At 40.4% G+C, this 26,798-nt stretch overlaps 1 protein-coding gene and 1 long non-coding RNA gene across 3 annotated transcripts in view; one reads left to right on the top strand and one right to left on the bottom strand.

The window, feature by feature from the left end:
- The window catches only part of raraa (retinoic acid receptor, alpha a), a 197,207-nt gene that overhangs the window by 132,271 nt on the left and 38,138 nt on the right, over positions 1 to 26,798 (bottom strand). The window lies entirely within an intron of this gene.
- On the top strand, positions 9,887 to 26,247 carry LOC309485459. Its single transcript, XR_014201202.1, has 3 exons — positions 9,887 to 10,208; positions 10,323 to 17,069; positions 18,785 to 26,247. It is a non-coding gene; the product is annotated as an uncharacterized lncRNA (long non-coding RNA).

The raw sequence follows: 26,798 nt of genomic DNA, 5'->3' as shown, positions 1-26,798 counted from the left end.
GGGAGGACGAGGAGATGGTCATTCTGTTTGCCCTTCATTGGCCCACCCAGACCTGGTTCTCCGAACTAGTACTCTTTGCGACAGCACCTCCCTGGCCAAGGAAGGACCTCCTTTCTCAGAGACGGGGCACCCTATGGCACCCTCGTCCCGATCTGTGGAACCTCCACGTGTGGCTCCTGGACGGGACGAGGCAGGTTTGAGTACCCTACCACCAGCATCGTTTACGAGACATGCCTACGCATTGAAGTGGAACCTCTTCGTGACCTGGTGCTCCTCTCGCCGAGAAGACCCCAGAAAATGCCCGATCAGTGTCGTGCTTTCCTTCCTGCAAGAAGGGTTGGAGCGAAGGCTGTCTCCCTCCACCCTCAAAGTGTATGTTGCCGCTATCGCCGCACATCACGATGCAGTTGAAGATAAGTCCGTGGGGAAGCACGACCTGGTCATCAGGTTCCTGAGAGGAGTGAGGAGACTGAATCTGCCTCGCCCTCCTCTCGTACCCTCTTGGGACCTCTCAGTGGTTCTGAATGCCCTGCAGAGTGCTCCCTTTGAGCCTCTGCAATCAGTGGAGCTTAAGTTCCTGTCAATGAAGATAGCGCTCCTGGTTGCATTGGCCTCCATCAAGAGGGTAGGGGACCTGCAGACATTTTCGGTTGACGAAGCGTGCCTGGAATTCGGGCCGGCCTATTCTCACGTGATCCTGAGACCCCGGCCTGGATACGTACCCAAGGTTCCCACCACCCCATTTCGAGACTAGGTGGTGAACCTGCAAGCGCTGCCCTTGAAGGAGGCAGACCCAGCCTTGGCACTGCTCTGTCCAGTACACGCACTCCGTGCTTATGTAGACAGAATGCAGTGTTTCAGGACCTCAGACCAGCTCTTTGTCTGTTATGGTGGGAAGCTGAAGGGAAAGGCTCCCTCCAAGCAAAGGTTGTCTCACTGGATAGTGGACGCCAGTGCTTTGGCATACCAGCAGCAAGGTCGACCATGCCCCCTTGGTGTAAAGGCACACTCCACCCGGAGTATGGCTTCCTCTTGGGCTCTAGCGCATGGCGCCTCGCTAACAGACATCTGCAGAGCTGCAGGCTGGGCGACACCCAACACATTCGCGAGATTCTACAATCTCCGAGTGGAGCCAGTGTCCTCTCGTGTACTCGCTTCAACTAGCCGGTACTAGGATCTGCTCAGGTGTATTCGGTTGCTCGCCATTCCACTCCTTGGTCTGGATACGTGCAATATTCTCCTCAGGTGAGCTTCCCCGAGAAGCCCTGAGTTCCTCCAGCGCCGTTGACGTCAACGCCAGAGTTATGCCACCGGCAGCTTTCGCGTTGGCTAGGTGCCTCCATGTGCATGGTTGCACACACTTCCGCTGTACCGCTGGAACACCTGAGTTCACTCTCGGCTCCTCAGCGAGAAAACATAACTGCATGTTGCCAGCGTACTTCCTTATATACCCACGAGGTCGGGCAGAGTTACACTATGCAACAGGCATGAAAACGGGTCAGGGGTGAAAAAGGTGAGAAGGATATTACCCCTGTAGGGGGGTCCGGGGGCATACTCCCCTGGAAGAACATTTTAAATATTCCATATTTTAAAGCATCAATCTGATGCATTTTGAGATGCATTTTTTGCCAACCTGGGGAGAGCTGGAGAAACTTAACTTCAGCCATGAGTCAAAAATATTATGGCCTCCTTACTAAGTATTATGCATTTCAATCCAGCATCCAGCTTTTTAACAATGGCTGCATCCTTCTCCCTTAACACACTCATTCTGCAAAAATAATGTTTTTATTAGTGTTAACTTCTAGTTTAGCCTTATTGATAGAACGGTGGACCACTTTACCTTCAGCCTTGTCAGTCCCCTCACCTCAAAATCATCCACACGTCCCGGAAAAACGAGTTAAACATTAACCAGTGTTTCTTTTTTGTGATTTACCGTTAGCTATACAAGCTAGCAGCTAACTTTAGATACAATATCTGGCTAATGTTAGGCTAACGTTAACGGTAGCGTTAGCTTATAATTTTCCAACGGAGCTTTAGCTAGCTGGCTAACGTTGCGTTCTCTCCTGCTGTGTTCAATGACTCAATTCATCAAGCTGTAGCTAACGTTAGCTAAGCCTATGTCAACAGAGCTCCTGGGTAAATTAGATATACCAGAAAATATTACAATTATTGAAACCATCACTCACCAAATTCAGTCAGGTAAATCGCAGAGGTCAGGCGTGCTTTCAGCTTCTGATGGTGGTCTGCACCCCTTGGTGTGCACGCCCTGGTCAGCACGAGCGAAGCAAACTGCTTGTAAACCAATCAGGTAATGGTATTCCCCTACCTTCCCAGAGAAAGAAACTGGTGATGCAAGGCCCTTCGCGCTAATATTTCCATGCACTCGCGCTCCCTTCTGGCACGCGCACCTGTTCGCAGTTCACTTGATCTCTGGTACTTCTGTACTTTTACTTAAAGGGGTCATGAACTGAGAAATCTAATTTTCCTTGAGCTATTGACATATAAGAGGTCATCATACTATAAGAATATCCTTTAAGTTTCAGAACTGAAAACTTCCTTGTTAGTCCAAAAACAGCTTTTAATGTAACCAAGCCCAGAGAACTACTTGTTGTGGAATGTGTCTGTTTATGACGTCATAGATAGGTTAAAGACTGTCTCTGCAGAAAAAGATAATCGCCTACTTCATCATTGCAACTTTGGCCCCACCCACTGGCGTCTTCGTGAGATGAGGAGGACAGAAGAGAGATACAGGATCACTCACTGGACAAAAAATTATTTTACCTTCCAAAGGATTCTACTGCTAGGAATGTGGTTATTTATTTTCAAAAGTTTTAATGTCTCAGTTGAGCATTATTTGTTTGTATTTGGTGCATTTCACTGTGAATTCTTTGGTAAATCATTTGCAATTTCGGCGCAGGCCTAGCAAACAGTCTTTTACGATATGGACTTGACAGTAATTCGACAACATGTAAGTAACTGTGTTGATTCTAATGCCTGATCTGTTACCAGTGATTTCTGATAGTGATAGTGATTCTGACACTGACATTCAGATGTTCTTTGTCTATGTGTCAGTAAATCAAACCAGTGACTAAATGGTCAACTTCACATTGTTTCTCTTAGTAGGATGATTATAATAGAAATAAAAGATAATAAAGGAAAATAATCTGTTATTTAAACTGTAATTAAATTATATATAGAAAGCGATCAAAGAACGCTTCCTTTACAATCGCTGGAGCTGTCAATCAAACAGTGCAACTTTATCAGTGAAACTCCCATTAGAATCAACAAATCTCTTATTTACATCATGTTTGCACCATGGATTGCACTGTTAGTTACGATGAAAGCATTCGTTAGAGTGCCTGCAATGAGGAGATCACTGCATTCATGCGCTCAACATGTCTGTGATCGGCTACAAATCTCATCAACGATGAACTTTTATGCCACAATCTAAATATAATGCTATAGATCTTAATACAGTGCTATAATCAACACTTTTCATGATTAGTTAACCTTAAAAATGTGCTAAAAGTTTTCAAAAGAGTTCCATGTGTAATGCTTAGCTATTTCATATGTATAGATGTTAGCCAATCAAAGCAGTGAGCGTTTACACTGAAGTCTCAAAAAGCAGACATGCCCCTTAAACCAGAGCGTTCAAATCAGAGGGCTAAAATCAGGGTAGGAAAAATGCCTTTTATTTCTAAATTATGAAAATAAATTATAATAAAATCATACCCCAATTGAAACATTATAAAACAATGCAGTTCATTACCCCTTTAAGTCAAACCTGTCTTTACAACTTTCACTTGTAACAGAGTAATATTTGACCAGTAGTATCTATACTTTCACTCAAGTAATGGAGTTGTGTACTGTACTTTGTCAGTCAACCTCTGGACGCAGCACACAATACAATGGCTACCAGACAGCGGACTATTATCAGATACAGTTGCATACTGCAGTCAAGTAGGAACGCCTACTAGCAACAGCACATAGACTTGTTTTCCATTTTAACTTAATCTCTGACCATTTGTACAGCCCTTAAGAGAGGAAAAAAGTCAAAAACATACTTTTTGGCACAAAAAAAAATAGCATTAGCTATAATTGGACCTCAAGGAAAAATCAAATAATAAAAATGATAATGACACCTCTTTTTTTAATGCAAGCACAAAAGACAGTTTAAGAGAATTTGTAGGAATGTTTTAAAGAGTTTTGTTATGTTGCTCAGTAACAGATGGACCTCTGACCTTTATGTCCTCAGCTGGACTGCAAATCTGCAGCCACATTCTGACTTGGTTTTCCATTTCTACGTGTGTGTGTGTGTGTGTGTGTGTGTGTGTGTGTGTGTGTGTGTGTGTGTGTGTGTGTGTGTGTGTGTGTGTGTGTGTGTGTATGTGTGTGTATACTGTTGGCTACATGTTCACATCTGATACTATTCTACTACACGTCTGCTGATGCAGAACCCATAAATAAATGATATGACAGTTTTCATTCACAATTGAATGAATTGGACAGCTTGATGAGTTAGTTAGGACTGATGGCTTCACTATTTGACTTATGTATACAAACTTTTAAAACACACCGTGGCCTATCTAGGAAGTGAACACTCGAAGACAGAATGAAATGTGCTCTTAATCAAAGAGAAGGAGTGTGCAGACGTGAGAAACTTCAGGAGGAATAAAGACTGTGGCTTTAAGAGCATCCAGCAAAGGACGAGTACTGCACAGGACGAGTGTGTGTGTGTGTGTGTGTGTGTGTGTGTGTGTGTGTGTGTGTGTGTGTGTGTGTGTGTGTGTGTGTGTGTGTGTGTTTTGTTACAGGGAGAGTCTTGCTGCTCAGGAATGGCACAGAAATGTGTTTACGTTTGCTGCTGCCAAGAGGAGCCGATCCAGAACTCCAGAGAGCAGCAGCAAACTATACTACACACTTGAATACACTACACTGTAATGTACAACTATTCTACACTTTATTATATAGAGCCCCTTCCTGCACATTACAGTATTCTATACTATACAACACTATACAATTGAGTACACTACAGCTTCCCTCTGTACACTACACTAATCTACACTATAACACGTTTTATATTGCACTGTTCTGTACCGCAGCTCCCTCCTCAACATTATTCAACTATCCTCAACTATTCTACAAACAAACCAGGCTCATTGGAACAACTTGACTGTGGCAACATTTCCGCACTGACATATTTTTCCAGTGTTTTCTACAAATTATACTGCACTATTCAATACTAGAATAATTAAGGTACACAATAGTTGTGCACAATATACTATATTACTTTACACCTCCCTTTAGTAACTCTACACTATCCTAAAATGTCCTGTCTTAACAAAAATAAGAAATTACCAGTATCTTACTGTCAAGTACACCAGACTTCTGTTACAACAGCTAGCTTTCAACTTCTAGACATCAACTACATTATTACAATCATTCATGACAAATGCTGTGATTTAAACTAACGCAGAAACAGAAAATACACACCAGTCAATTGGATGAGACATGTGACAGCACACAACATTAAACAGACAAAAGCTCCAACATTTGTAATGTGCACTCTTGGACTTCTAGCAGGCCTAGCAAAACATCACAACAACATTTACTGCCATTAACAATCACAAGACCGGACACAAAAAAGTAATGCAATAACACCTCGAGAACACACACACAGACTAATTGATACAGATGTGTCTGGCGGACAGTGCAGTTCGTTTGTGGTGATCCCGCCCGCACTGAGCTGGGTGTTAGACTGATACAGTGGACTGAATCAAAGCCAAACCCACACATCTAAATCTTCTCAGATCACATCTGACAGCTCACATGATCAGAGATGAAGACCAGTCTGAAAGGGTGGAGACATGGGAAATCAGGATTTGTGATTCCCTTTCACTTATCCTACGAACCACAATGCTTGATTTTTGTTGGCCCTCACTGAGTTTAAGAGGTTTGTCATGAGGCCTGTTTGAGATTATTCAATTCTGACTAAAGAGCTCTGCTGACACATGAAAACACTGAGATGTGTGTGATGTTTTGTAATGTGATGGGTTCAGCAAAGGCTAGTTCTATTATACTAAACAAGTAAATCTATACCTGAAGGATATATAATGCATATTCAAACAAATAATGAAAACGAAAACAACAACAAAAAAAAACACATAATGTGTACAGTATGTATAATAATTTCAACTCCATACTCCAAATTTCTTTTGCCACATTTTGCTTGTTGTAACTATTTTGGCTTTTATTTCTTATACACAATCTACTCTTATCTAATCTAAAAAGAGATTGATATTCACTTTTGGTGTAAGCGGTTCCAAAAATGAAATTTCATGTCATATGGAACTAAGCCATACAGTTTTGGAACAACATGAGTGTGAGTAAATTATGACAGAATAAAAAAATAAAAAAAGTAACTCAGAAATAATGTTGCAACACTTAAATAACTTAAAGGGGTGGTTGATTAAGATTGAACTTTTTTAACTTTAGTTAGGCTACGTTCACACTGCAGGGCTTAATGCTCAATTCCGATTTTTTGAAAAAAATCGATTTTTTGAAAAAAATCGATTTTTTTGCAAGGCCGTTCACATTTCCAATTAAATGCGACCTTTTGTGATCTCCTGTGTGAACGTGAAATGACCCAGAAGTGACCCGCATGCGCAGAAGAGTACTCAACGGTCAACGACGTCACTTGTTGTTTGCGGAAGTAGCTAAACTTTAACTGTGATTCTCTCTCTCACACACACACACACACACGAGCGCGCGCAGCGACCGTTACACAAGAGCCAGACAGCAGCCGCTGACCTATCTAATATCAGATTCAGCACAAATAAGTTAACATAACGTATATATAATGGCCGTGGGCTTTTTTTATTTAATTTTTTTATTAACGGGCTCGTCGAGGTCGACCCGTTCGGCAGATTTACCTTAGCTCGACGAATATGCAGTCCGTTTTCAAACCGACGACTACTTCAACGCAGAATGATGACGTTTTTCGCGTATCAATGACGTGCGGGTCGGATACATGCGACCTGGCCGTTCAGACTGAAGTCGCATTTCAAAAGATCGGATATGTATCGGATTTGGGACCACATACCCAAGTGGCCTGGGTCGCATTTGAAAAGATCGGATCTGTGTCGTTCAGACTGCCATGAAAAGATCAGATACAGGTCGCATAGGGGCCAAAAAATCGGAATTGGGTCGTTTCAGCCTGCAGTGTGAACGTAGCCTTAGTGTGTAATGTTGCTGTTTGAGCATAAACAACATCTGCAAAGTTACGACGCTCAAAGTTCAAAGCAAAGGGAGGTATTTGCTTTTAAAGAAATAGCTTTTTAAGGACTACAAAAAATAGCTGGTAGGGACTACACAACATTTCTCCAGGCTTAGTGACATCACTAAACCTAAAATTTACATAAACCCCGCCCCCTGAACACGATTTATAGATTATCAAGACAGAATATGCTAATCAATGACTAGAAGATAACTACACATAAGCTACATAAATTCATCAACTAACCATTCAGAAATGTTGTCTACATGTTGTCACTTTATCTTGAGTCTTTCCATCTTTCTGACTCCGGTTTGAACATAAAAGGCAAAAATTTTAGAAATTTTCAGTGCATGTCTGTGTGAGGTAATCAAAGCTTCAAACACACAAGCTGTTGACACTCCGCCCTCTCTGCTGGGAGCAGCAGCTCATTTGCATTTAAAGGGACAAACACAAAACGAGGCATTTTTGCTCACCCTCAAAAAGTGACAACTTTAACATGCTATATAAAAATATCTGTGGGGTGTTTTGAGCTAAAACTTCATATACACACTCTGGGGACATCAGAGATTTATTTTACATCTTAAATTTAAGGACATTAAACCACCCCTTTAATCAGCCAAAATATCAACAAAATGATTTTGTGAACAAAAAGGGAAGCATAAGACAGACTATAGCAAGGAAGACAGGAAGAGAGCGATATAAGAGATCACGAGAAGGGAAGACGTACCAGAAAAGAGGTGGAGAGAGTGTGAAAATAAAAACAGTAAATAATCGTAGACAGAAATGAGGTTTTGATGGACTGTCTCGCTGAATGTGCGTATTTCTGTGGAAGTATATAAAACTGCCATCAAGTGCTCCTGGGAAGTTTGAAAGACATTATTACAAAGTGATTTTGGTCAATAAAATGAAACTGTCAGGCAATTTTCATATTCATACTTCTGTCACTATTTCAATTGCTAGTGGTTTGTGATTGATGCTTTACCTGGTAAATGTAGTTTGACCACACAAACCTGCCACCTCAAGACTGAGTAACACTTTCCAAGGAAGTCTAAAATAACTGGAGTGAATCATTAGCCTTCCCATTGATCTCAATGGCAGTTACTCGGTTACACATTGACCTGTGCTTGACATGTCTCCAAATCAGAAGGTTAGGCTCAAAGAACATCCATAGTTTTCAACACAAAGCAACACCACATTTGACAGCAATTACAGCTGACGGTCTCTATTGAGTCTTTATCAGTGTTCCATATCCTGACACTGGAATTTTCATCCATTCTGCTCATGGGTCCTCTTGGAATAGGACCAGTGATTGTGGGCAAGAACAAGCCATTCCTCACATGGACCCGCCGAAGGTTTTGGCGTTGTGTTTTACACTCACAGAAAACCATCTCTTAATAATGTATCTGTCACCAGCATGCTAAACTCTAGAAATTCCAGATTATTCCATTACTGAATACATGGGTGTTTCATCATCTATATGCACTTTCTGTGGACTTTTACAGTAGAAAATACACTCTCTTAAAACTATTTTCTTACTCTTTCTTTAACATCTCAAATTACATATTGTGTTATTGACATTAACATCCACTGAGGAATCGTGTGAGCCCCCCGCAAATGGAGAGCTACCACCCGCCGCGCCGCGCCGCGTCAGCCAGAGCCCGAGAAAATGTGGACAGCGCTGACCCTCGCCCCGGAAGAGGAGCCCCCCAGTGAGTCTGACCAGGGGTGTGAGTCTGTGACATCTGTGGCCGAGGGTATACTGGTAGAAATAGAGACTGGCGGAAGACAAAACTTATAGTCCATTATAACATCTACAAAGACAACCTTCATGCTTTCAATATGGAACTAGGCAAAGCTAGACAGACTTTCTTCTCAAATATTACAAACAACACACGCACTCTTTTTGCTACTGTAGAGAGACTGACAAACCCCCCAAGCCAGATTCCCAGTGAAATGCTCTCAGACAGCAAGTGCAGTGAGTTTGCTTCTTTCTTCTCTGAGAAACTCAATAATATCAGAAAGGTGATCAGCACATCCTTGAGTTGCGCTGGGGTCAGACAGATCAGACCACCTGAGAAAGTAGTAACTTTGTCTGATTTCAAAGAAATTGATGGCACAATTTTGGAACAAACCGTACAGCACCTTAAAACATCAACATGCGCCCTTGACACACTTCCCACATCTTTTTTCAAAAGTGTGTTAAACAGTTTAGAAGCAGATCTTCTAGAAGTGGTAAATGCCTCACTTCTCTCTGGGAGTTTTCCAAACTCACTGAAAACTGCAGTTGTCAAGCCCCTCCTGAAAAAGAGCAATCTGGATAAGACCATATTAAGCAACTATAGACCGATCTCAAATCTTCCTTTCATAGGCAAGATCATTGAAAAAGTTGTCTTCAATCAGCTGAACAAATTCTTATGCTCGAATGGATACTTTGACAATTTTCAATCTGGTTTCCGACCGCACCACAGCACAGAGACAGCACTCATAAAGATAATAAACAATATTCACTTTAATACTGTTTCAGGCAAATTATCAGTGCTGGTACTACTCGACCGCAGTGCTGCATTTGACACTGTCGACATACTTCTTGACAGGCTGGAAAACTGGGTGGGGCTTTCTGGGTTAGTCCTAAAATGGTTCAGGTCATACTTAGATGGGAGAGGTTATTATGTGAGTATAAGAGACCATGGGCCCTATCTTGCACCCAGCACAATTGACTTTGTACAGCGACGCATGTATCATTCCTATTTTGCACCCGCACACAGCGGACTTTTCCCTCCACAGAAGCACGTCGGTTAACTAAGAAATACACTTGCGCTCCCAGGGGCGGTTCAGCGCAAAAAGGAGGCGTGTTCCGGCGCAAACGTTCCCTCATGCTATTTTACAGGTTTAGAAAACAATTCCGCCACTAACCGAAAAAAACTAGTTTAAAGTCAGTGGCGCGTTGCGCATGTTATTCAGATGCTATTTTAAGGGTGCAAGCTTGGCCATAATCAATGTGCACAACGCGCATACACTTTGAATCGTCTCATCTACACAGAAGCAGCAGTTTTCATTTTTGCAAATCATACATTATTACGATAGATAGATAGATAGATAGATAGATAGATAGATAGATAGATAGATAGATAGATAGATAGTTTATTATAAAAGCATACATCTAGCTTACACATTTACCCAAATTATCATACGCCTGTTTAACCGAAGTTAATTTGGGTGTGTTTCTCCATCCCCAACGTCACTTCTCTGTGTTTTACGGCCCTGATGAGAACATCGGTCTCCTCAGCTGTGAACCGCTCCTGGCGCGCGCCTGGCAAATCCACCGTTACAATAGGAATCCGCTTTAGAACAAGCGCGCCTGCTCTTAAAGGGAATGTGAGATGTCGCTCTGATTGGTTTATTTCACGTTACGCCCAAACCACATCTATGAATAATGAAGCCACTTCAGACCAACCCATTTTAGATTTGCGTCGGGTGCAAGAGTCATTTATCCCGCCGGTATAATAGCAACAGCGCCCAAGACCCGCCCACAAAGTTACTTGCGTTTCGCGCTTGATACTTGCATTTCAGATCGTTAAAATAGGGCCCCATAAGTCTGAGTGGACATCCATGACATGCGGAGTCCCTCAAGGCTCGATTCTTGCGCCACTCCTGTTCAACCTGTATATGCTCCCAATGAGCCAAATAATGAGAAAGAACCAAATTGCTTACCACAGCTATGCAGACGAGACACAGCTGTACTTAGCCCTATCGCCTAACGATTACAGCCCCATTGACTCCCTGTGCCAATGCATTGATGAAGTCAACAGTTGGATGTGCCAAAACTTTCTTCAGTTAAACAAAGACAAAACTGAAGTCATTGCATTTGGAAACAAATGTTCTCAAGGTGAACGCATACCTTCACTCTAGGGGTCAAACAACTAAAAATCACGTCAGGAATCTTGGTGTGACACTAGAGTCAGACCTTAGTTTCAGTAGTCATGTCAAAGCAATAACTAAATCAGCATACTATCATCTAAAAAATATTGCAAGAATTAGATGCTTTGTTTCAAGACAAGACTTAGAGAAACTTGTTCATGCTTTCATCACCAGCAGGGTGGATTATTGTAATAGACTTCTCACTGGCCTTCCCAAAAAGACGATAAGACAGTTGCAGCTCATACGGAACGCTGCCGCTAGGATTCTGAGCAGAACCAGGAAATATGAACATATCACACCAGTCCTCAGGTCTTTACACTGGCTCCCAGTTAGATTTAGGATTGATTTTAAAGTATTATTACTGGTATATAAATCATTCAATGGCCTAGGACCTCAATACATAGCAGATATCCTCACTGAATATAAACCCAACAGATCACTCAGATCATTAGGATCATATCAGCTAGAAATACCAAGGGTTCACTCTAAGCATGGCGAGTCCGCTTTTAGCTATTATGCCAGCCACAGCTGGAACCAGCTCCCAGAAGAGATCAGATGTGCTCATACAGTGGTCACATTAAAATCCAGACTCAAAACACATCTGTTTAGCTGTGCATTTACTGAATGAGCACTGTGCCACTGTTCGTTCGACTGTTTGTACTGTACTGTACTGTATTTTATTTTATTTTTCTAAACTGTTTTAATTATTCTTATTTCTTTTTATTATTTCAATTTCTTCTATGTAAAGCACTTTGAATTGCGATTGTGTATGAAATGTGCTATATAAATAAACTTGCCTTGCCTTGCCTTGATGAACTTCAGTAAGGAGGTATCGTCTCCCACCCTATTTCTCGTTCTTCATCACTGTTTCTAGACAGCAGAATTAACTGTTTGAACTGTGAACCCTCGTCACTGTTTCTAGAGAGCACAAGGACCTTAATGGACAATGTACTATTACCTTTGACCCTGTCAAGTTTCCATCTGCTTCCATCAAACGTCCATCTCAGCCAGTCCTCCAGCCCCGCCTCTGCTGAAGGTTTGCAGCCGTTCACCATCTCCTGAAATGCCATGCTGACGTCGAGCCGCAGGTCGAGCAAACTCCATCAGCGAGTGGATCTTTTGGCTCCGCCTCCGGCCTCTGATCACCTTGCTCCGTCTCTGCCCGTTGAACTGTCGGCTACACCTTGGTTCCTCCCACCCTCGGTTCCACCAGACACCCTCGGCCTTTCGACTCTACTGGGTTCCCTCGTCCCACCTGCTCCCCCTTGGTCAATCATCACACCACCTCCGACACGGACTTGCGGATCTTCCGCTACGCTCCATTCCTCCACCCTTATGGCTGCAGCAAGCTCCTCCTTTCCTTTGGGTATGCCTCAGTCCTCCATCACACCGGCATCACCTCAGTCCTCGGGCAGTCTGGCTCCTTTCTCAGGCGCTTGTCACCAGGGCATCGCCTAGGCCTCCTGTGCCCTCGGATCCATCTGCTCCTCCTCTGTCGGTTGTCCCCCAGTTGACGTCAGCCGTCACCTTACCTTGGCTCCTCCCTCCCTCCCTCGACTCGTCTCTGGGGTCTGGGTCTGTGCCATCAGACAGATAGATACCATCATCGCGGCCGGAGTATTGTCATCCGTCTGTCACCGTTCCTTCGCCGCCTGCTCTCGCCATCCCTTAGCCTTGTCCTCTTAGGATCCCTGCACCATCTCCACGCCCTCCTTGTAAGCCTCCGGCTTCATCTCTTCAAGCCGTGAGGTCATGCCTTCTGAGAGGTTGGGAGTATTGTCACAATCCTCAATCCTCAGTCACCAGACCAGTCAGCAAAGCACACTACAACTCCCATAATCCTCTCTGGTCACTACCTGTGCACACTCCGCAATCACCACACCTGTCTGTCATCAGTTCCTCTATAAAGACCAACACCAAACACACATACTTTGTCCGGTCTTGTTTACGCATAGCGGTTGGTTTCATTTGTTTATCTTTTTTTGTATTACCTTCTGAGTGTATTATTAAAGACGTTACACCTGATCTTCATCTTCATCGTGTTTCCTGCAACCGTTGGTGACAATCAGAGATGTCTTGAGCACTATTATAAAGTAATCATCAAAGCTGCACTAAGCATCCTGTCATTTCATTTAATATCTGCAGCCAATCTACTGTTAATATAGAAAAAAAAAAAGAAATGTGTGTTGGGCTGCCATAAAGAGACATCAATCACATGGGAAGAAGGATTTCTGGGGAGTTTCCAGTCAACTGCATTCCTCCCACTGATCAAACAGATTGGGATATTACTGTCAGTGTGCCTCTTGTTTGGGTTTGCCAAAAAACAAGTGACTTCAGTTTGTTCCAGTGGTCGCAGCTGGTTATGGAATCGTGCCGATGCCATGATACTGAAAATTAGCCATCAACAGGGATCATATTAATTGTCCGAGAGGATGAACACGGAGCAGATGCCAGGCTTTATTACATCCGTAAGCCTGACTTTGTGACTACAAACCCCAGAAGTGTCATTGCACACATTGGACCCTATTTTAACGATCTGAAACGCAAGTATCAAACGCAAAATGCAAGTAACTTTGTGGGTGGATCTCGGGCGCTGTTGCTATTATACTGGCGGGATAAATGACTCTTGCACCCGATGCAAATCTAAAATGGGTTGGTCTGAAGTAGCTACATTACTCAGGTGTGGTTTGGGCGTAACGTGAAATAAACCAATCAGAGTGTCATCTCACATTCCCTTTAAAAGCAGGTGCGCTTGTTCCATGGCATATTGCTATTTTAACGGCGGATTTGCCAGACGCACACCAGGAGCGGTTCACAGCCAAGGAGACCAACGTTCTCATCAGGGCCATAAAAGACAGAGAAGTGACACTGTATGGGGATGGGAGAAACCCACCCAAATTAGCTTCACTTAAACAGGCGTATAATAATTTGGGTAAATGTGTAAGCTAGATTTATGCCTATTTTTTCACATCTTCATGGACTCCACAATGATTTACCTTGTGTGGTAATATTTTTCCTTGTAATTATTTATGGTTTGCAAAAATGGAAACTGCTGCCTGCGCCTGTGTAGATGAGAGAAGCAAAGTGTATGCGTGTTGTGCACACGCTACATTATGCGCCAAGCATGCGCCCTTAAAATAGTGTCTGAATAACGCGCCACTGACTTTAGACTAGGTTTTTCCTGGTCTGTGGCGGAATTGTTTTCTGAAACTGCAAAATAGCACCAGGGAACGTTTGCGCCGGAACACGCCTCCTCTTTTCGCTGAACCACCCCCCGGGAGCGCAAGTTCATTCCCTAATTTACCGTGCATCTGTGGAGGGAAAAGTCTGCTATGCGTCGGGTGCAAAATAGGAATGATACATGCGTCGGTGTACAAAGTCAAATGCGCTGGGTGCAAGATAGGCCCATTGTCTGGTTTATATAATGGATCTTTCTTTTCTGTTCGGTTTCTCTTTCCATCTTCAGTGACAGGGTTACTCACTCTGTTCATGGGCTCATGAAACCTTTGACCTCACTTCCCTTCTCACTAGCGATTTTGTTTCCTGTTTATCGTGCTAGACCCACTCCAGGTTGATACCTTTCCTCTCTTCCTCTCTCTTTTACAACTTTCAAAAGGGCCTCCATTGAGACGAAATAGATTAACAAAGTAGAGGAATTGTGCGAAACATCTCCAGCTTTGAGCATTAAGCATTACTTATTAATAACTCCGCTTCTTGCAGCTGCTCTCACCAAATACACGCAACATCTTTGATCATAGCTACCCTTTACCCTGAGATGAACTCTTGTTTTTTAAAGAAAAGCCAAATCCCTGTCTCATTCTGCACTGGAGGGTGGGAAATTGCATATTTTATATGGCCAGACCAGATTACTGGCATTGGGAGATAAAAACTATATTGTGAAGGTTCAGTTGCCATCATCTACAAGTGCAAGTACACACCAAACACTGAGGTTTATGTAGGCACTGATTATAATGTCATATCAAAAACATTTTGTTTTTGCACTGTTGACTTTTTCTGCATTGAGCACTTTTGTATTTTCATGGCCTCTGAATGAAGACTTTTGAAGATTTTTTTCCTGAAGGACAATGTGTGCAGGCTTTCATGTTTTCTTTTGTTTTTTAAACTATGATCCTATTTCAGGATAGGTAAATAATGTTACAGATAATATAGTTTATGTTGTACCAAATGTACCGTATATCGTCATTATCGGATGGAAACCTTGTATCTCCAAAAATGCTACTGTATTTATTATTATTTTTTTAGTTAAATAAAAAGTAATTTTGTCAAAGTTGTTATTGTGGCTTTATGGTTTGACACTTGCATGTGTCATTATATTAATAAAGGGGTCATATGTAGGGCTGGGTAGCGTTAAAAAATTTTCAATATCGATTCCAATACCTTGACTTCGATACCGGTTCCTGAAAGAAACTTTTTTGAAATCCGTTTTAACAAGATTGCATTACATATTACCTAAAAAAACGTTGGTTTTATTTTTTTATTTTGTTTACTTTTTTTAGACTCAATGACTCATATAGGCCACTGGGGGGCTGAATATATGCATCGCAATCAAAGCACACATAAAGCTTGCCGCAAAGCACTGGCAAAAGTAACCTAATGATTATAAATGTGTCGGGAAAAAATAGCAAGGAGACATTTTAATTGTTTAATAATAAACTAGTGTTTTCTGAGTCAGTGTTGGCTGCAAAGATGAAGTTGACTTTGCTGACTCGTCATCTCCGCAGTATAGTGAACGCACGCGCGCCTATAGAGAGAAATGCATCTTTCATTTGGATTACATAATCAGAGAGAATTTGTTTTTGATTCGAATTGGTTTGTTTAAAAGTAGACATTTCAAGCTTTCTATATGCCTATTTCTCATGTCTGTGAAGCAAGTAGCCTATACGCTGAGTTTAGGTTAATTTGTGACGCAGTCCATTTCTTCTTGCGGTCAAAGACAGAGCATCTTTCTTAAATTGATTCTGTGCACTGTCAAGTGCTTCATCAGATTTGTTGTGTTGCCGGTCTTGGCAGCAATTATCTTGTTGCAAATATTGCATTTCGCGTTGTTCCCATTGAGTCTGGTGAAATGTAGCTACACTTCTGATCTTTTCCATATTTTTTCCATCTATGGAGGTTGGGACGCTTACACACTACAGCCTCACGTGTGAACTACAACTCTAGGCATAACAGGCGTAAACAAGTTTTTTCTTGATGCCCCGCCACAGTCAATCATGCTGCACGCTTATTGGCTCACTGACGTTGACGAGGAAATTTGGTCGGTGCCTAAAAAGTATCAAGCTCGGTACCCAGTCCTAGTCATTTGATGCGTTTTCATGTTTTCTTTTTTCTTTAGTGTGTTATGTAACTGTTCGTGCATGTAAAAGATCTGCAAAGTTACAAAGCTCAAAGTCTCCCACAAAAAGATTTATTCTATCTAAAAAAAAGGCAGAAGCAGGCCGAGCTAAAACGCCTCAATCGAATTCTCCCTCACCGACCTACGTCACTGGGTGGAAATATTTGCAGTTACAGTTACAGTTACATCATGCCACCCAAATGCATACGCAAAAGAAAGAAGGCGTGGCTTCAGTATCGTAGTAGTGTTGTCGCCGCCATGTCGTGAGACACTGTGTGTTTCTGTGCGAAAGCAAAAGCTTTATTTGGCCTTCCGAAAGTGAAAGCAATTAGGAATCAGTGGTTAAGATTTATTTACTACACTGTAACAGAATAGTACAACCCAAATGTTTGTGTGTGTGCAGAGCATTTTACGAAGGACTGTTTCCTTAACCTGAGAGAGTACAAGGCTGGCTGTGCACAAAGGCTATTTTAAAAAAAATCCAACTTTGCTAGGTAATCTGACGCTTCTGGATCAGAGCCTGTAAGTATCTTTTATTATTTGTTAAAGTATTTGCTATTTACTGTTCAAATGCGGAGTTTTGTGCAGTGTAGAGTAACGGAGTATTGTTTGTTGTTTTTACAAACAAAAGTGCACAAATGGATTTATGTTAACAAACATAGTATCTACTGTTCTCCACTCCACTAACTTGTGGTGAAAAGATGACAAACATAATGTTACAGGTCTGTTTCACACTAGCCACTCAAGCAGAGCTGAAATAGCATGCACCCATATTGTGCTTTCACACTAGCAGTGTTTGTCACATGCAGCTGAACCATGGCGTGTGTACTGTAAATACATATGAGTATCATGTTCCGATCAATCAGCTTTTTCATCTATATCTGTCTTTATAATTGCGTTGGAAGCTGAAGCTTGCGATTATGGTAAGAGCGTTACATTTCCGACATAAGCTTGAGGTGTTCAACCAATCATAACGCACTGGGTCAGCTGGCCAATCAGAGCACACTATGCTTCTGTAGCTACGTGGGCACTCAGTTTTTTTCTGTAATTTGGTCAAAATCTCATGTCATTAAAGACAAAGTGCTATGCATAGGCTATTTTTAAGACAGTAATTGGCTATGACTGAACGACAAATTTATTTATTTATTTATTTTTTGAGAACATTCTGAATTTATATAAAGAATCAGAGATTCAAGTTTTTTGGCTGACAGCGTCAATATACTCTACTGCAATGGTTCCCAACCTTTTTTTGTCTGAGACCCCCTTTTTCCCAAGAAAATATTTTAGGGCCCCCCTTCACATTTATTGATATTATCGCTCTTGTAAGCTTGCAGCAAGGATGACAAAATATGTTGTTTTCAAACAAACGGTATGTTTACAATAAACAGATATGTTTATGCACAAATAATAGCCTATAATATTGATAATACAATAACAAAAACATTAGTAGGCTCTTTGTAATTTAAAAAAGTAAGCCTAGGAGTAGCCTATAAATTTGCCCTATTTTAAATGCAATAACAAAAATATCAGTATTCACACTTGTGTGTAGGTAAAAAAAGAATGAATATAGGCTATTACTAAATGACTTCTGTCTGGGGCCTCAATACTTGCATGTTGTTTGTGAGGCTTTATCAATGTGAGGCTTTATTTTTTAGGCTTTTGGTGCTATAGCGAGCGATAATAAACTTGCGTTTATTAACAGAATAATGCGTCTTTCGGAAGAACATTGTAGCCGGAACTACTTCTCTCTCTGTGTGCGTCTATGACGAGTCACGCAGGTACTGGGCTACTCCGCAGCGGCAGCGATCCGAATCAGTGTAAAATAGTCCCAATGTAAACACTTATTATTATAGGTGTACCATTGTGATTCAGGATAAGACAAAAACACGGTTTGGAAAATGGATTCATGATGAACTCGCTAATTAAATAAATTTTGAACAGAAAAAAGTTAAGGACTCTTATTTAATGCAAATTGCTCAAAACTTTTCAAAATATGACGCGACCCCCCACAGAGCTCGCTGAGGCCCCCTTGTGGGCCGCGACCCCCCTGTTGGGAACCGATGCTCTACTGTACTGATTAAAGAGAAGAAAGAAAGAAAAGAATATTTAGATCAGATATAAGAAATCGGTGAAGTGGGAATACAATAATTCTATTTTAGATGGAAGGGGATAATGAAGTGAATTGTGTGTTTTGCCGTGATAGTGATTTATATTTGACATGCTACTGTCTGTTACAGAGTTTAGGTTCAAAGATTTGGCTCTGCGTAAATGAAACGCTGCATCTACAGGTCAGCGGTTTATTACAGGACCAGTGGCTCGACAAGCAACACAACAGACAGGCTCAATTTCCCATATAGACGAACAACGCAGCACCTGAGCATCCAAACTTCTTCCTATTGGATGCTCCAGCAATTTTTCCCACCCAGTGCTTCCCAAAGAGAGCATGAGGAGCAAAAGTGAGGCATTGCCTTTTGAAACATGCCCAGTCATGCTGAGAGGACCGCAAGCATCCATCAAAGTGATAACGCTGATAAACAGCAGGAGACAGACGTGTCTAGAGACCCCTGAGGAAGTGTTACTATATACTCCAGGGTGCAAGATATAGAATTTCACACCCGAAAGAAAACTATAAATATTTCATGATGTGATGTGTTATGATGTAAAACAGACTGTGTGTTGCCTCTAAGGAATTCAGATTTTGCTTCATAAACATCAGATTTGACTTTGAGACTGAAGTTTTCTGACTAATTTATAGCAAGACATAAACTTATACTTGGCCAACAGCCATAACAGAAATGTACTGTACTGGCTTATTTTTACATTTTTTATTTTAGATTATTTTGCCATATCAATCTATCCCTGCATTGATATGCAAACTATTACACTATAATAACAATGTAAAAACAAATATGCCACATTATGCAATATATTAAAATTCAAGGTGTTTTTTCATATTATAAAATAGTCACAACTAGAGTGTTATTAGGCATGTCACAACTGTTTTGGCATCACAACTAGAGTGCTGATTAGCACTGTTAGGCTGGATTGGTATATCAAGAACCACAACTGTCATATCTGTATTATAAATGATAATAAATGTGCAAATTTTCCCTCATTAAAAAGTATTACAGGAGAATGAATGAACCATACTTGAAGACAAATGAATAGAACTTGTACTCAAACATGCACAATGTGAAACCCTTTAGCAAACTTGCGATTGGAACTTGAATAAAATGTCACTCAATATGATGCTTTGAGTTGTTTTCTGTAATCCTCACAAACTTGTACCATGGTAACCATAGTTTCTGCCAAAAAAATAGAGTTACTATAGTTTTTGTTACTACAATAAACCTGTAGCAAAATGGTATTAGCCAAGTTTCAAAGGTGATCATACAATTAATTTAATGTAGGGCTAGCAGCAGTAACTGTGGATAACTATGGGACATTTATTCACATAGGAATGAAGCCAGAAAAATAAGAAATATATACTGTATGTATAAATATAAAAGAAGAAACTTCTGTGCTCAGTTATAGTTGCGAGTGTTAATGACAAGCTGAATGACAGCTGGCTGTATCACCTCAGCACCTGACAACCCCGCAGAGAGATATTATTGTTTCTTCACCTCACAAATGATACTGCGGAGTGATATCAACATAAAAAAGAGACAAAAGACCCAGTATTACAATATGTCTCAGTTCTATGCTAGTTGTTTTGTTGTTTTGTTTTTTATTTTTGCCCATGGCGACAATTCTCAATTAAGCCTGTGACCAACCACTAATTTTAAGTTCTAATTCAGCGAGAGAGCATAAGCTCATAAGCCCTAAGCTTCGCCAAAATTCAAGATTTAAATGGCTCCAGTACGAATTGTTTTTTTAGATTGATAACATAAAATAAACATAGTCAAGCAATATCACACAAGCAAGAGTGCTTTATTATGCAACAATTCAGTTAAAAACAAAATTCTGAAACGGTAAAACTAAGCTAATACAGACATACACGGATCATGCCTTAATAGCTGCGAAAATCTACTGTGGTATGAATGGTGTAGCAAAATCTCTAGAGGTTAACATCTTTCTACCAGTGATGTTATATTCCATATGGCTGCAATAAGTCAAAAACTATTTATAATAATGGAAATACACGCTGTTCCAGTGGGAATGAGGTGAATCGATACCCGGGGAGTCAGATAGACACTCAAATAGACAGACAGACGGTTTCTAGCAACTATCAAGGCCAGATATCAGGTGGGCCACTTGTCTTCTGTTTGAGACAACAGAAGTGTCCTGATGAGCTGTTGACAAGGAGAGAGACCCAGCTGGAGAAAATCATTCCCGCCGGAGCAACGGGAGTGAGAATCCTGCCGTGCATCTGTAATAGTCTTCATGACTCAAGGCCTCCACAGGAGAGAGCTGCCTGTGTTGTGTTTTGCTAACTTTGCTGCTGACTTGCAAGTCTGGAAAGTAGAGCGAAATACAACAGAATGTGCTGTGCGTTCCAGCAGTATGGCAGATCAGAGGGAATTCTGCTCTCTGTTTCAGAGCGGCACTAAAGAGAGTGGAGAAACAGACTCTGGCAAAGACAGAGAAAGTCGGTTTTAAATATTCCATGTTCTGGTGCATTCAGGAGAGAGAAAAGCCCACGCAGCTCTCTCTGTAATCTCAGACAGAATGGGGCGCCCGGGAGGGACTCTATTACACAACCAAAAGCTAAAGTCCATTTCAGGACATTTACATGATATTTATTCCTAATGAGACCCTCTTAGCCACATCCTTCATTTCAAAGTACATCATGATTTCACACTAGTTATTAAAACCCATTTAAGCCCACCGGCAACTATAGTTGCCGCAGTGTAGTTGTCATTTTCCTTTTGTAAGTATTTTTCTAGATGTTATCCATGTTTTATGTCTCAATGACATGCAAGCAAACAAGCAAATAAAGGATTTCAAGAATAAAAAATAGGTATTCACTTCCTTCCTGTCACATGAGGCTGACAACTTCCTACTCCTACTTCCAGGAAGCATGGTGAAGGCAAACCCTCCCAAAGAAAGGTAATTTTCATGTTACTAATAAGTAATTTTTGTTGACACACACACACACACACACACACACACACACACACACACACACACACACACACACACACACACACACACACACACATAAATATATATATATATATATATATATATATACACATATATACATACATAATCATGAAGGTCTCTACAATCATCCAAACAAAACAAATCTTACAAGAGATCTATAGTTTTTTGTATACTTTTTTAGTAGTATACAGTAGTAAAGTATACTTTATATAGTATACTTTTTTTTTCAACTATAGTTGCCTGTGGGCAAATGCCTTGTAAGTACATATCATGGGAAAATGGAGGATGTGTTAATAGGTTAATAAATCAAGGTTATTGGTCTTGTTTAGTGCATGAACATAACTTAAACCTTTAAATGACATCTCAACTGTTCATAAATTGTCTGTATGCACTGTTATTTTTGTTATTTGCCAATTTGTTATTTGTTTTTGTTATATAGATAGAATTTCTTCTTCATTCTATTTATTTGTATTTATTTATTTTCATTTAACTTTTAGATACACAATGCCCTGTTATGGCTGCACTTTGTTCTGCACTATGTTCCACCACTTTAAGACAAATGGATTTGTTGTTTGTTGTGTTTTCATATTCAAGAGATTATAAGCTAGATGCAGCTTTTTTGGGTTCGCATCAAATGTTCTTCGACTTTTATACATAATAAATTTAAAGATTGATCTGTTGAAAGCAGTTATTTTGAGATTGATGCCAAATGTTCTCCTCCTATTCATATTTGACATTGAGGGCATACAACATATTTGCCCACCGGCAAATAATACGATTCAAATAATCAAATACGAAAAAAAATAATAATACTATTAACACGACTATATGCATGAAACCATTCAGAAAAATTTGGCCACAAATGGGTTAAGAACTATTATTTCATTACTTTCATCACTTAGACCTAAGCTGTGCGAGATGGCTCAATTGGTCTCATGTGACACTGGGTGTTGATGTGCTGGATTTAATAGTCACTGGCCACATACACACTGCAGCTAAATAGGGTTCTCATTTCTCTTAGTGCTTATTACTGTTCAATTATTTACAGAAATGCCAACAATCAAATTACTCTAGATAAAATCTGTAACAATAGCAGTTTCATTAAGCAAACAGCTAGTTTTCACACATCGTCTATACACAAAAAGTATGATAATTTAGGGGATTCTATTAAATTGATTGGGGTTTGATTAAAATACAATTGTCACTCCATTTTTGAGTGCTTAATCCACTTCTGTCTTCTGTACACACTTAGTTCAGTTATTTATAGGTGTGTCAATGGCATCCTAATAACCAAATTTACCCTTAAAAAAATCAGGTTGTCACAACCAAAGTTTTATTTAATCTGCTTGTGTGATCGAAACTGAAAGAAGCAACTTGTTGTACAAAAGCCCATTTCACACATACAGTTTTTACTGGTAAATGACGGTAACAGATCATGTGTGAACAGGACCTTTTCAAATATACAGTAAATTGGTTCCAGCAATTTACTTGAAAGTGAAGTTGTAACATTAGCAGTAAATGACCAGTATATGCGCTGTGTGAACGCGGAATGAAGATTAACAGTATTTTGCACATATGAGGTCTTCTTACGCTGACGTAAGAAGTGATTTGGGCCAATCAGAAGCCTTCGAAAGAGCAACGGCTCAGGACCATTCATAAAATGATGACGCACATGCGTTTACTCAGCACTGTTTACAAATGTCTTCAAAATGATACCGAAACTAAAGTGCTTCTCCTTGTCCAGGTGGATGAAGAGATGGGTTAGGGTTTGGGTGGGTTGTCCCTAACCCTAACCCTAGGGTTGTCAACAACAGTTGATAACTAGTAAAATAACTAGCCCTCTTCAGGAACAAGGCAAAAACTTCTGGTTAATAACATCATCACAAAGTTTACCGGTATTTTGGAACTGATGTGTGAATAGTCTGTTACCAGTAAAAAGCCAGAACACTGTTGCTTGTGTGAACAGCACATTTTTGAATTTACTAGTAAAGTTGTTCTGGCAATTTTACGGTAATTTAACGGGATTGCTGTGTGAAGGGGCTAATGACATGTGTTGAAGTGTGAGACAATCCAGAGAAAACATGGAGAAATGTAGCAGGTTAACGTACAATTTACAAATTATACACATTTCTGGACATTAATACATTTCTGGTAGCTAATATTACTTTGGGCAAAAAACTGGGCCTCTGTTGCAATGCAATTTCTGGGGTCTAATTTTAGGGACCATTGGGACTGTTGCATGCTGCAAAGGGGCATAATTGGCCTTTTGGATATCAGAGAAATTCCTTGTTCTGATTGGCCAAGTCTCAAATGCCAAGGGAAGACATTTTCTTTCAACACGTGGGTACGATAAATGCAATTCCATCCAAACTCAGTGAACACAATGTTTCTTTTGATAAAATGATCAAAGCTTTAGTATTAGTTCATAAGACTTCATTTTGTATGAAAAAAACTCAGGGTGGTGAAATTTCTCAAGACAAAAATAGTGGAGGCTAACTATAGCACTCTATAAGTGCATCGGTCATATCCAGATTAATATTTCTCTGTGAGAAACCAAGCCATCAGGACAGCAAAAACAAAGGTCAAACCAAAGATTTTATCTGAGAATTTGATCATAAAAATAGCATGTCTCCTAAAAAAAGTATGAAGGCATGGCACTAAACTAAACAAACTACAGAAAGTATGAGTGGTTCTCACCCATGTAAAAATCACCATCACAATATTATGGTGGTTCTACAGAAGTAACTATGTGAAAAGACAATAATCAATTTTGCATTGGAAATGACAGCTCTCTTGTTGTCTATCTAAACACCCACAGAAAAGCAGAGGTCACAATACAGGGTCAAGGGTCAGAGAGTTAACCATCTTAAGACATTAATCAATCCTCCACAAACAAATAACCACAAAAACCTGCCGAAAACAATTCAGCAACATTGTGAAATGAACACTGCAGTGGGAACTAATGCGGACCTACTGCAGGCAGTTCCTTACAGTTATGTTTCTGTATATGGCAAGGGGAAAAAAATTAATAAGAACCTGCTGGTACAGCACCAGTCTCCAGTGGAAGAAAATGACCCGCTTATATTAAACACAGTTAAGAGCTGCGTCATTGTGTGTTCTATTGAATGATTGTGGTCTGGGTTGAATTAGAAGTTCAAAACGCTGCCAATTACACATCTAAAGCTGGCAATTTACACATACAGAGTGGTTAAAATTACATACTGCTCAACATGCATTTTTCCAAAAAGAAAGCTGAAGGTTAAAACTATATATAGGCTAGTTGACATGCAAACTTTTTGGAAAGTCTACATGTCTTGCGGTGTGACATGCTATACTCCACAAAACATTTAAAATTATACCTGGAGCTTTTATGACTTTTTATGATTTTAACTGAGACTACATTGTATATTTGTACTACAAAAAAGGACCATTTAACATGAATAATATGTAAGGGATAATCCACAACTAGATATGCATTACACAACTGTAATGCACAACGTGCAGCTTAAAGCATGACCACCTGCCAGAACTGACAAAGATAAAGCTGTTATTGAAGTTTGCAGCACAAAATCTGACTGCATCTGTGCAACGTCTCTCTACTAATAGTGAAGCTGTGAGTTTAATTACTTCCAAACAGCAAACTTTACCACCTCTTGGCTGAGAAATATAATGTAGTGATTTGGTTACAAAGCTATTTAATTCCTAAAAGTGGCGAGCCACTGTTGACAAAAAGTTCCTGTCCTGAATGTTTCTGTGTGCATGTGCTTCAGTGAAGGCAATGCATTAATATAGAACAGTGATTAAACTGATAGGAACATCCTGTGCATTACACGGTTTCAATGCACCGCATTGATTCAGCAAATCTGAATCAAGTATTCAGACAGACTCTGGTATAAACTAATGTACACTTTCCCTTATACTGTCACGTGTAGCCTATGCTCTGTTTTGGTTATCTAACTGTTTTGGTTTATCTTCAGACTAAAGCTATAGCAAACTCATTAACTCTTTCCCCGCCAGCATTTTTTTTTGCCAGCCAGCCAGCCAGCCAGCGCCAGCGTTTTTGATCATTTTCACAAAAACATTCAGGCAGAATATTTTGATGTTTGAATATCTGAACATGCAATAAGGCCTATATCAAAATAAAGAACAGACCCTCTGCTTTTAAACCAAAACCGTTTTTGTCAAAGATCTGGATCGGATTCAGAACGATGATCAAAACGTACAGTATATGGAGTAGAAGTAGTAGTAGTTCAGAAGATGATGTGTCAGAACGCCAGAGCCGATCAGCCCTATACGCACTCTATGCAAGTTGCGTGGGGCCCCGCAAATTACTCAAGGCCCCGCCTCCCCCTCGTGTCAAAAACACCATGAGAGTGAATTGCGGGAACAGCAAGTAGTTGGTAGACTTGTGTTCTCTCCTCTCCAAGTTTGATGTCAGCAAAGAACAGTACAGTTAAGTTGATGTGCATCTCTACTCTGTCTAACCTATAGCAGCAGTGCATCTTTTGGTCTTTCTGTGTCTTGCTTGCTAATGCCAGCCACTTCCAGAGCTGTGTTCTGTGACTTTGTGCCTGACAAAAAAAAAATAAATAAATTGGAGAATGATCTATTTATTACGTTTGATAAACGACAAAGGCAACGGTGTTTGTTTATAAACTGCAGCTCGGAAAAGATAAACACGTCGCGCGTTAACATGCGTTCATATGCGCGTGTACGAAATGAAACGCGCACTTTCCTTTATAATCTGTGGGGACCAGTACAATATGGGCATGATGGCACTCCTCATTATAGGTGCACATACTTTTAAAACAAGACAATGATTATCTAGTCTCCAAGACAGCTTATTTACAACTCTGCAATAAAGTAAGATGGAAAGCAATGTATTGCATTTAAAATGTTAATTGGCTGGACATACTGGTCAATATGGATGCACATCCCTCAGTAAATAATAACCATCAAGTATCAAGTATTGCTTTTATCGTTTAAAACACAGTGACATGCTATGGCAAGCCATTTTTAGCTTTTATTCATTCGCAGGATGCATTTTTGATATCAATAATTAATTTTGTACTATTTAAAATGTGAATTCTTGATATTAATATAAAATATGTCTATTTCTGATATCAGGAATTACATTTTCATTAG

The sequence above is a fragment of the Leuciscus leuciscus genome, assembly GCF_965113295.1.
Source record: "Leuciscus leuciscus genome assembly, chromosome: 21".
Lineage (NCBI taxonomy): Eukaryota > Metazoa > Chordata > Actinopteri > Cypriniformes > Leuciscidae > Leuciscus > Leuciscus leuciscus.
This window is presented reverse-complemented; position numbering and strand designations above follow the sequence as displayed.